Below are 12,241 nucleotides of genomic sequence, written 5' to 3'. Positions count from 1 at the left end.
CCCACTGTGGACTCTCTTTGGTTTTCATACATGTTTGCTCTGGTCATTCAGTGTCTTAAAATGCTTTAAATGCAGACCCCTAACATTTGGGAGATTTAACATAAAAATTCAAATTTCCGGCTTATCTGTTTTTTAAAGGGGACTATCTGTCAACACTGTGTCCACATTCTCCAAAACAGTAGTCTTGTATTGAGAAGAAGCTGCCCCTTCTGATAAGCTAAGCACATTGCAGTTGTCACAGGCCCTGCTGCTCCCTTTTCCTTGTCATGGAAGGTGAGCGTTAGTTACTGCTTATGACTGAGCTTATACTCTAAAATCAGTCCTTATTATATTTAGAAGTCCTGCCTGATTTCATGGGCATTTGTGTTTGCTACCCCGTACCGTACATTTTCAGACCTATAGGAGAGAGGCAAGCGGCGTACCGAATCTACACCAGTTTCTACATCCTGTGCGTCCCAGGCTACTCGGTGCTTCAGTCGTAAATCCAAAATTTGAAAGGGATTGGAATGTGTTCAACTTTTGCAGTTTCACTCAAAATGAGGAATATATTTAGGAAAAACTATAATGATGGATCAACATCTAAATTGCCTTTTGTTTGTTTGTTTTCTGTGAAATGTGAAATGTCTGGTGAACCCAGGAATTTTCCTTTATTTTTTATTCACAAGGAAAAGTTATAAAGTCATGGGAAGAACACTAGATTTATAGTTAGAAAACAAGCAAGTGGTATTCACTAGCTGTGTCTTTGAGGAAGCCACTACACTCTTATGAGCACATGCATAAACTTATCCATAAAATGGATATAATATCTCTCCTATCTGTAAGATAGTTGTTTTAAGGTTCAGGTATGATTACGAGTGTGAAAATGCCTCTAAAAATATGAAGTTCTTAATGTAAGGGACTGTTTTAAAATGAAAAATCGACTCTCAAATGTTAATAAATGAATGAAATTCAGGCATTTGCCTATTTTTTATTGCCTTTTGACTGAGTTAAGCTGAATAATGTCCTCCCCAAGGATAAACACACCATCCCCAGCCCCTGGGATTATGTGACATGGCTAAAGGGATTTTGCACATGTGAGATGTGGAGATGGTGTGATTATCCTGGATCGCTATTATGCTCACCTACACGAGCCAAGGTTTGTATGAGGCTTCTAGAAGCTGGAAAAGGCAAGGAAACAGAGTCTATCCTAGAACCACTAGAAGCGACCTCTCGTCCTGTGTATATCTTCATCTGGGGATTCTGACCTCTAGAAATGTAATATTGTAAATTTGTGTTGCTTTAAGCCACTAAGTGTGTGGTTATTTGTTAGAGAAGCAACAGAAAACGAATGCATCTGCGCAATATGCAGAGTGGAAACATTAAAAATGAAAGGGAAACATGCCACAAGCAAGATCATATTTCCTGTATTATTTGGAAATTTGATTACTCTTGTCTTAATCCTGGTCCCACATGCCTTGGGCACATTTACCTCAGTATACTTATTCTTTATCTGATTTTCTTATTCCAATTTTCATAATCAACATCATATTCCTGGCATTTTTCCCCTTTCCAGTATCGTATCTAACTCTCCTCTTCTTGTTATCTAAATATTTCCCCAAATATTGCTTCTTATTTTGTTAGAGTGAAACCAGAGCAGTAGTCTCTGAAAGCTTTTGAGTTGCTCATATTCTTTTTGACTTACGTTACTTGTTGAGCATTTATATTCATGCTTCTGTTTTATTTAGTTGTGGTTGTTTATTAGTTTGTCAGCGTCAAACGTTGTCTTAAATCCTGGGCTCATAGGTCCTACATATAAAAATCAATCATTTATTTTGAAAACTAAACACACTGCCATGCTCATGCACAATTCTGATGTCTTCAATTCATCAGTCCTTATATATTCTGCTTAGGCCACTTCATCCAAATCCATACCCATTTAGTGTGTATGAATCCCAAGTCAGTGCCTCTGGTCTCCTAGCCTTTAGCTGCTTATATTCTTATAACTGAGAATACAGACATGATAAAGACACATTTTCCCAGCCTCGAGATGTTCGACAATTTGTGTATTTCCATGCACGAAGGTGACATGAAATACAGAAGATAGGTATCTAAGTCAGTCTAGGGTGGTGAGAAGGATGTTTTCAAAATGATATGATGCTAGAATTGATCTTGAGACACACGTATGAGATATGAGTTAACCTAGGGAAAGGGTCTCCTGGGAGAAAAGACAGCAATAGGAAAGAGAGAGAGAGAAAGTGGGAGAAAGAGAAAGAGATGAGATAGATAAAGAAATAGAGAAGGAAATTAAGGATGATCACTAGCTTGCTGAATTGAGTCTGTGGCCATCCCACTCAATTAACACATCACAATATGTGACATACAAACATACACAAAAGGGCAATGCTTGTGGGGAACTTCAACCTGCTGTATTTAAGGTCTTTGTGAAAGAGCAAACAATTAAAAACAAACAGAGCTCAAGAGGAAGGTCCAGACTCTAGAGCAAGGGACATAGCAATGGGATTGTTCATACAAGGTGAATATGCAGAATGTATCATGACAGAAGGAGAGAGGGATAGAAAGAAAAGTCTAAACTTCAGAGAAAGATAGAGGTGAAGCTGCACATGGAAAAGGCAGAGAATGAACAGTTGGAGAGTTGGAAGAGAACCAGGAGAGGATGCGTATCAGCAAGCTAAGGTCGGAGATGGTTGCAAGGAGGGTGTGGTCAACAGTGTCAGATATTGCAGCAAATTGAAGTGAAATGAGCCAGCCCTCCTATTTCAGGGGCTATTTAGAAGTGACCAGCCCTGGGAACAGTTTGAGGGTCCACAGTTGGGGGACCAGGTCAGTGATCCTTGCATGAAGGAAAGGATGTCCAACACAAAAGAGGAGGTAAAGCCAAAGATCATGAAAGGCACCAAGGTTCCAAATGCCAAGGGAAGAATGAAAAACATCACCATGTCTAGGAAGGTCAATCAAGGGTATGAAAATGCATTATAGAGCCAGGAGGACAAAGAAAAGAACTCATAGGACCTGGAAACAGAACAGTATTGGAGCTTCAAGGATCAGAGACGAACAGATTGAAAGTGGTCTTTAGGCTCCATAATGAGGATGTCACTAGTTAAGAGTTAGGTGAGTCCAGGTTATAGCTGGCTGAGTGCCTATGAAAGATGGGGGAGAATCAACTACAACTAAAAAAAAAATATGTTTTCAGGAAGCTTCATTGTGAAAGAGAGGAGACATATTGTAGCTAATGGGGGATGCATAATTAGAAAGTCTGGTTTTCCTTTAAGGTAGAAATGATCAGAACATGGGAAAACAGACAGGTAGTGGTTCTGGGAAACAGGAAATATAATTATGGAACAAGATCCCTGAAGAGGCAGGAGGATGAAATCCAGAAGAGAGGGGGAAATTTCAATAATAATTTAGCTTCTGGGATTTCTAATATTGGAGAAAAAAGAAAAAGAGAAAATTGTGCTTCCTGTACTTTGTCCATAATAATGATGAAATTAAGTAAAATTTAGAAGTGTAGTATGAGAGCCTTGTTGTACCGTTTAGAGAAGTTTATGCACAACACGTCTATACCGATAGGTACAGTACGACACGGTTTCCAAAAGTCTAAGCTCATTTAGTATGACAGATCAACAGTTTATTTTTAAAATCAGCTTTGAAAAAGTCAACTCTATAATAAGGTGACACCTGAGTCTATTAATTATATATCCTATTTAGTGCATCATAAGTTGCTTATTTATTTGATGGGGAAAAATAAACGGCTCCTCTTTCATGGGCGGGATTTGTTCCTTTGTGTTACCTAAATTCTTTCAACCTATTACTCAGTGGGTGCTAGTAATTTCATATCCAATAGAATTGAATTAACTTGTTAGTTAATATGTTTGAAGTGTATTTCGACAATTAGAATTCAAATGGGCTTTAGAAAACACCTGTGTCTGATTAGGCATTTAAGCCAGGTTTCTCTATAAATATAATTGCATTTCAATACTTGAAAGAAAAAAATAATTTATCCATTTATATATTAACATTATCTATATTCTGCTCCATACACCCGGGCTCTAAGAGACCACTTTCTTGTTCTCTTATCAAGAACAGACTCTGAATCATCTTTTGACACACAGGAAGGCCTGGCTTGAAAGTAAAGACCATACTGGCCAATGTATTCCCAGATTTTTGCCTTCAAAAGCTTAATTAGGCACCCAGTTTGAATAAATGCAAGAAAAATATGAGGGAACACACAAAGCACACAGAGAAAATTATAGGGCTAAATTAAGTTGTCTTAGATGGCCAAGTGCCGAGAAGTATCCTTGCGGGAGGAGGGCAGAGGCATAGCATGGCGGCAACCGCTGTAACACGTCCGCGGGGGTGTCATGTACCGTTGCCTGCCCGCCCAATGTGGACTTTCCCGTAATCTTCTCCAGCAAAATGGCAGAGGTCACAGCAAATGCAAAGCAGTAGATACTGCCAATACCAAACCATTTGTGTTCGGATTTAGAATGCTTTTTGCCCAGCACATTTATCTAAAAACACTAATGATCGACTTTTGGAAATTGTCCCTTTCCCCCCTCAGAATCTGGAGCTAGAGCTATACCTTTGCCAACCCACTGGTATCTCAATTCTCACCATTCTTCTGCTTTCCACATTCTTGCAGGCTCGGCGGCAATTCTCCCGTCTCCGGCATGGCATCTTGAAACGCTCCTGCGAGTGACTCTGAGAACAGTAACCCAGTCAGCCGCACACCCAGGGCTCTCACCTGGGCTCTCGGCTCGTCCTACGTTCCCATAGCTGAATCATTATCGAAGCCGCTCTCCTACCACATGCCTCCCACCTGGGCAGCCTCCTTACCCTTCTCTAGTTGGGGGCTGCTTTGAACTCTCGGGTCTTCCACAGGTCTCCAAGTTTGATGGAAATCCGCCAGCCTGCATTCCCCAGTTCTGTGACGTAAAGCGCCTGCCTGCTTGGTCTCCGCTTCGCCTGATGCTCGCTCCTGAGAGCTGCTGGGCTTTTGGGATATCCTTGAACTAATTGCTCAACCTCCCAGATATTGCCCACAAGTTTGCTTTAACTGAGATTCATTAATACATATAGAAATATCTGTGGAGGCTTTCTAAATGATAGGCTTAAACCAGACAAATACAAATTTTAAAGAATAATACTCAGTAAAAGGGTACCGAAAACCAGATGTGGTTGGGTATCTGAAAGTCTTGATTTCCTTTTCTTAAACTTATTTTGGAGAAAGAGAGAGAGGGAGCAGGGGGAGGGGCAGAGGAAGAGGGAGACAATCCCAAGAAGACTCCACACTGAGCAGGGAGCCAGACACAGGGCTCGATTTACGACCCTGAGATCATGACCTGAGGCGAAACCAAGTGTCAGATGCTTAACCGACTGGGCCACCCAGGTGCCTCAAGTCTGGATTTGCTTTAATCTCATTGTGGCAAAGGTTCAGTTACCTGCATATTTTAATTTTCTTCCTGGGCCTGAGATTGGCCCCATTTCCCAGGCTCCCTTACAGGTAGGGGTGGCCATGCCACTGAGTTCTCGACAATGAAGTATAGGCAAACATGACAGACCCCAGTGCGAGGCCGCGTCCATAGAAACCCCCCACTGGTGAGCCTCATTCTCTTCTCCCTGTCTGCCCACCAGCTGGGGGGATTCCAGGACATCAGAGGAACACCGAACCACCGCAAGGAAGGACTGAATTTTTGAAGGACTTTTTGCAGCAGAATCCTCACCAACCCACTATGGATTGTGAGATAGCAAGAAATAAAATGTTCTTGTCTTAAACCACTGAGATTTCAGGGTTTATCAGTTAACACCTGGAGTTACTGTTACCAATACACTACATATAAGTACTTTCTTTGCTTCTAAGTTTTCAGTGCTAGAGTCTGAACCCATCTGTTTACCTCTCCTCACTGATGGAGCACCAGTTAGTTATGCCCTTTACTTTTCCTGCATCTGTTCATTATAACCTTCATTTAAATGAAAACCAAAATAAACAAACAAAAAATCAAGATGTCTTTTTAAGCTGTTTCTCTGGATAAATTTCTCCCTTACAACTTCCCACACATCTCTACTTCTCAAATCCCCCAGATTAATTGAGGCACACTCATTTTTGGCCAGTGTCCCCATGGTCTCTCACAAATTACTGTCATCTGCCACTTTCTAAACAGGTAACCTTGGGAAAGTAGTTAAAGCCCTTCCAGACTTAAGTTCTTTATTAGAGATGACAGTATCTCAGAACTATGTTGTCAAACCAAATGAACATCAGTTACCTCGATTATAAAATCATGACAGTAAGAGGGATTTCACATATTTTAATGTAAGTATCAGATGGATATTAATGTCTTTATTTTGAAAAAACCTGAACTTTGGCAAAATGTAGGCATTCTTTATAAGTTTCTTCTTTCCTTCTTCCTTTTCCCCTTACCCTCTATTCTTAGCTATGTTTGGGGACAAAGGACTGAAGATGTTTCTGCAAAGTGCCGTCATTTGCTGCCCACAGGAACCTACGACATTCGCTCATTCATTCAGTTATCAAGTATTCACTGAGTACCCATCTTTTGCTCCCTTAAGGAAGACAGAAACAGGCTGCCATAGCTAATGAAAAAAAAAAAAAAGCTGGGAAAGCTGGTGGGGAGTAAGTGGCTGCATCCCTTGAGGGCAGGAGGGAGATGAAAGGGAGAACCTTGGGGGAAAGTCTTCAGCCGGATCTTAGTAGAAGATTGCCATTGAAAGCAGAAACAACCAAAATCCAGGGTATGCCATTTCTGCTCACAACTCTCTTCCTCCTGCCTCGGAATAAAAATATCAGTGGAAATTATTCTGTAAATGTGGCCATTATGTTTTACTTCCGCTGATATTGAAGTTCGTTCTTATTCCCCGAGGACACAGGTGAAGGTGGAAGGGAGGCAGTGGTCTGGGTAGGTTGGAGACGCCAGCCTGGAATTTAATATTTTCTGTAGGCAATCTCTTCATGGGTAATTGAAAGTGGGCTCTTTGAAATGCTAGTGATTTAATACTTTTCTTATGAATTAAAAAATAGGCCCATGCTCTTCCTTTATTCTTTATAAAGTAGCCATTTAAACATTTTCCAGTGTTGGAAGTATTTCTAGCTTAAATATTTTAGAACTTTGGAAATTAAAAGGTTTAGTATTTAGGGCAAATAGTCCCTGTCCTGTTTCACATGACCAGAGCTGAACCTTTAATGTCCTGACATTTCCTGGCACAGGAGCAAATGCTGCCGTGTTTTACAGCCACACGGAGAGTGAGGTAATCACTAGCAGCAGAGGCCTTGATGTCTTTCTCAAGTTATTCACAATCTTCAGGTCCCACATGTGCTGATTCCTACCTGACATCTCCTCTCTGCCACATTCAATTGCTTTTGTTAATTTCATCGATTTTTAAAAAGAGCAGTTCTGTTTTCTGCTTGCCTTCAAGGGAGGCGGGAGGATTGATGTATTTCCTTCACTTCCATTCCCTGCGGTTGGTGACATTTTCAATAAATAATCTCATTTTTTGTTCTCTACTTTGCATTATAAATGTCTCTGGAATGTACAGACATAGGTACCCGGCTGCACTCATGGTATAATACATGCACACCTGTGTGGCTGTCTACAAACATACGTATACACAGAGATGCACTCACACAGAAAAAAAATACAATGTGTACATACATTATAAATATGCAACTTCAGTATAATATAAAAATGTATATAGTCAGGCAGATTACTGATTCATACTTAAATTTATATGTATATATGTGAACATTTCATGTATATATTTTTACACACGCAGTGTAGTGTTGGGATGCCAGAAGGATGTAGAAAAGCTGTATTTAATGAGCTTTCTGGTCAGTCAGGACTAAGTTCAGTCCCTGTCTCCACACTTAGAAGCCGGGTAACTTGGTAAACTCTGTGAAGTAACTTGACTCCTTAATCCACATATCCCTCACCAGAGTTAATAAAACCTTACCTCTTATCATACCCATGGGGTATTTGTATTAAATAAGATTGAGGACCACAGTGTTCACCCTTGTTGTGAGCTCAGAACACAGAAAAAGATGAATGTTCCCTGCTACTAATTTATATTATTTTTGTACAGACATGCATAGCCATTCTCTAATTAATGGTAATTGGTTCCCTGCCTTTCTATAATTTCTGGTTAAAGAATGGTTAATCCAGACCTCCTTTTTTCCCCCCCAATTCTTGTTAAAAATCTTTCCAAACCAATGGACTCTACAAGTTATCTAAGTTTACTAAAACGATCAATGTGTTAAATTTCAAGATATACTGAAATTATGTTTTATGTGCAAATTCTAATAAATTATGGTATTTTTCAGCCAAATCAGGAGTAGGACCTTATTTAAGCAATGGATGTTTCATGTGGTTCTAGAACATATGCATGTATATGCACACACATAAATGTACATATATGCATTAATAAGAGAGGCATATATGTAGTAGAATCATATACAATGATAAATGCAAAAACATAAAGATAATCCAGAGAATAAAAACTAAATGCATGATAGCAAAATCACAATACTTTCATAGAGACTGCTTGGGTAGAGGATAGGGTGTGGGACTTCAAACAAGAATTCTTTTTCATGTCTTTGAGTCACAATACTTGAACATGTGATCTCAAACAACTCAATATCTACAAATCTTGTTTTTAACTAACCAACCCAAATGTTTTATAAAAATTATTGTGCAGAAAAATTTAACTTCTAATGTATGGGAAAATGTACATTTTAAGGCTAGTAGAGACTTCATGTCTATGTATCTGTATGTGTGTGTTTATATGAATGAATTTGTCTATTCTTAGGTACTGGATTCATTTTGGCAATCTTTAAGATAATATGTTTTCCTGTAACATCTGCCTAGCCCTATTTGTAATAATGAAGTCTACTGATGCAGACATTGTTCTAGACCTCTATCCAGGGGTGTCACTGGCATCTAGATATGCAATTTGGGAGCATAACTGCAACTCCCTTGGAAGTATTGTTTTTACATGGTATAAACATGATCTGTGTTGATACTTCGCATGTAATCCAAAAATCACTCCAGAAGATATCCTTATCAATTTTCATATGTTACTCCTTGTACAGTGGCTCAAGTTTTAGATTTGTATGGTGATTGACTCTTCAAACAAAATTTACCAAATGCCTACCATATGCCAAACTTTTTGTTGCGAATTGGGGAAATCTGGGGAGTAGAATCAGACCCAGTTCCTATTTTTGTAAAGCTTCCAGTCAGTATGGGAGGTGGCATGGGAGAGAGTGCCATGGGCACTATTCAAATAACTTACAAAAACATGTACAATTGCAAATGTGATATGTGTTAGGAAGAAAAGATGAGAGAAATATTCAAGTAGTAAAAATCAACTGGATTTGGTGAACGATTTTGATTGTGAATGGATAAAAGAAATAAGGATAGAAAATAGGACTCTTCATTTTCTGGATTTAGTAACTGAATGGATAATGGTGTCTGAGACATGAACTACTAGAAGAGTACCAAAGTTGAGGCTGGAGGTGAGGAGTGAGTGATGCTCTGAATTGATGTGTTGGATTTAAGGTGTCATTGAAACATCCAAGAGAAACTTATCAAGTAGGCAGTTATCTACATGAGTCTAGCATTCAGAGGAGAGCTCAGGGAAGGTGATAAACATTTGGGAGTCTTTGGAAGTATGAAGATAATTGAAGCCTTGGGCATGTATAAAATCACTAGGAATAGTATAGATGAGGAAATAAAAGAGATTAGCAAAACATTTTGAGAAACTGTAAATGGTTATAAGAAATTATGTAAACGGATGTGCATTTGTTCATAAGCACTATATCGACAACAACAAATCAATCAGGTACCAACAAAATGCAGGAGTAAAATGTATAATCTGAATATTACAACTGGTAACATAAATGTTATCCATTTGATAATAAATATTTATCCAACTAATGTTGTTATTAAGGTATGACAAATATGTATTCAGAGTGGTGATTAAAATGGAACATGTTGGCTTGCTAAAAACAGCCTGCACAGCACTGGAAACTGCTGATATTGATGTTTCCATAATTTGGACATTAACTATAAAACACATACACACTAACATTCACACATACAAACGTATACACTTAGAGTATGAAATGCAGATATTAAGACTTAAAAGAGATCAGTTAATGAACTAGGGCAGAGCATTTAAAAAATTTTTTTCATTATTTGTTCTTAGACATCACCAGCATTAATTGTGTTTTATCTATCATCTCAGTTACAAAATCATTGAAACTTTATTGAATAATAAATATTTTAGGTTAGATAGAGTTCAGGAAATAATAAATTAATTTGAAATTGGCTTTTTACTTAATTTGAGGAAATTTCTATATGGGCAAATAATGATAATATAGCAAGGTGTGTTCAACATCATATCCTTTAACCAGTTTGTCCTTCTCCTAAGGGAAATGGTTTAATTGGGATGAAAGGAACATCATGATAATTAATAAATAAACATCTGCCACCATCTTATAAAACATGCAGTAAATTAGAGGGAGGACACAGTAGTGGTCATTACCAATTACTTCCTCTTTGAACTTTTTAAATCATCATTCATCAAAAACAGGTTAAGTTAAAATAATAATGAGATGGATGGATCCAAGCAGAGCTGGACACCTTCCCTTTGTTCCTGAAAAGAACCTGTGCTTGGTAAAGGACATGCTGGCAAGTTCACAAATAGAGTTGCATGCAAAGAGCTCAGAGCAAAAACAACACATTCCTGTTCCCTCTGATCTGGCACATGTAAGCTTCTTGCAACTGCTTAGCTAAAGTGCATAAACGGCTCTTGGGCACTCCCCCAGCTTTCTGTATTTTAGATCCCATGTGGTCAGGGTTGGGGACCATGAGCAGCATGAAGTAGGATGCCTGTGGCCATAATGTCCACATTGGCTGTGGAGGGGATCCACCAGCCTTGGAGAACCTATGCATTACAAGGGGCTGGATTTTGTGTACTGTCTCTTCTTGCTGTAAGTAAACACTACACCACTAGAGTCTTTCAGTGCTCTCTCTCACTCTGACTCTTTGAATACGACTTGCTTTGACCATTAGAAAGAGGCAGAAGTAATGGCGTGCCAACATCTCCCTTTCTTCTCTTTTACTCTTGCCTTCAGCATGAGAAGGGCATGCTCGAAACAGCTTACTGGTCATGGAAGAGGATGGAAATCATCTAACACAGAGCTATTCTAGCTAATGTGCCCCAACCAAGCACAGCCTAGAACGCAATTCCCAGCAGACTTGCTGATGATTGAGTGAGGCCAGCCAAGACCAGCAGGAACACCCGGTTGAGCTGGAGAGAGGTGTCTGCATCATTTTGACTAATGTGGATACTAACCCTTAATAGGTACGAACATGCCACTTCTACAGGCTCAGAGGATTCTGGAGTTTCAACATTTTTGTTGAAAACTTATTTCCATCCATGTTCTGGATCCCAGTCTTTTTCAAACAAGTCCCTGACCCTGGCAAAAACTTTAACCTTTCACGAGGGCTCAGCTACTTTTACAATTGTTGACACTTTCAGCTTTTTGTTAATTTTTTTCCTGGAGTGATAGGGGTTAGCAATGAGCACTCAATTCAATTTTCATTGTAATTGATATTTCTCCTCCATGTCTCAAATATTTGATTCATGGTACCAGCTCTACATTTGCTTCAACTGTTATAGGCATCTTTGTTTACTACACTGAGAATTTTAACAATTGCACAGCCATCTTGTGCCCCTTGTCAGCCAACAGCAAATAGTTCAGCTCTAAAACGCATCCCAGTGTCTGCTTTCTTGGGCCACTCCTAGCATCAGGTTGCCCAGGTTGGATTCTCAAAGAGGTCGATTCTGAGACAGAGATTAATATGGAGGAGGTTTACCAGGGTCTGCTCTTGGTATCAAGGGAAAGGAAGGGACATGAACAAAGCAGGGTTGGACATAAGGAGAAGTTGGATGGTGACACAGGCTCAGTGGAGGCCTCAGCCAACCCTGCAGGGATATTTGACACTGGAGTGACCCTTCTGAATTCTGTGGAGCTTGTTGAACAGTCCATGTGGGGGAAGTGGCTCTCTTCAGCTAAAGCAAGCCTGGCAGGGGGCTGAAAGTTGAGGGTTTTCTGTGGGCAGCACTTCGGGTATCTGGGGAAGTCACTGCCTTATTCCTGAAGGAGGATCTTGATTGTGCGTCAGAGAGTCTTCAACCACATATTACACTAAGTCAATTAAAAATTATGGCA

Source organism: Ursus americanus, chromosome 1 (genome assembly GCF_024610735.1).
Source record: "Ursus americanus isolate L20-20 chromosome 1, mUrsAme1.1.p, whole genome shotgun sequence".
NCBI classification, from domain to species: Eukaryota; Metazoa; Chordata; class Mammalia; order Carnivora; family Ursidae; genus Ursus; species Ursus americanus.
Note: the sequence above shows the minus strand (reverse complement) of the source record.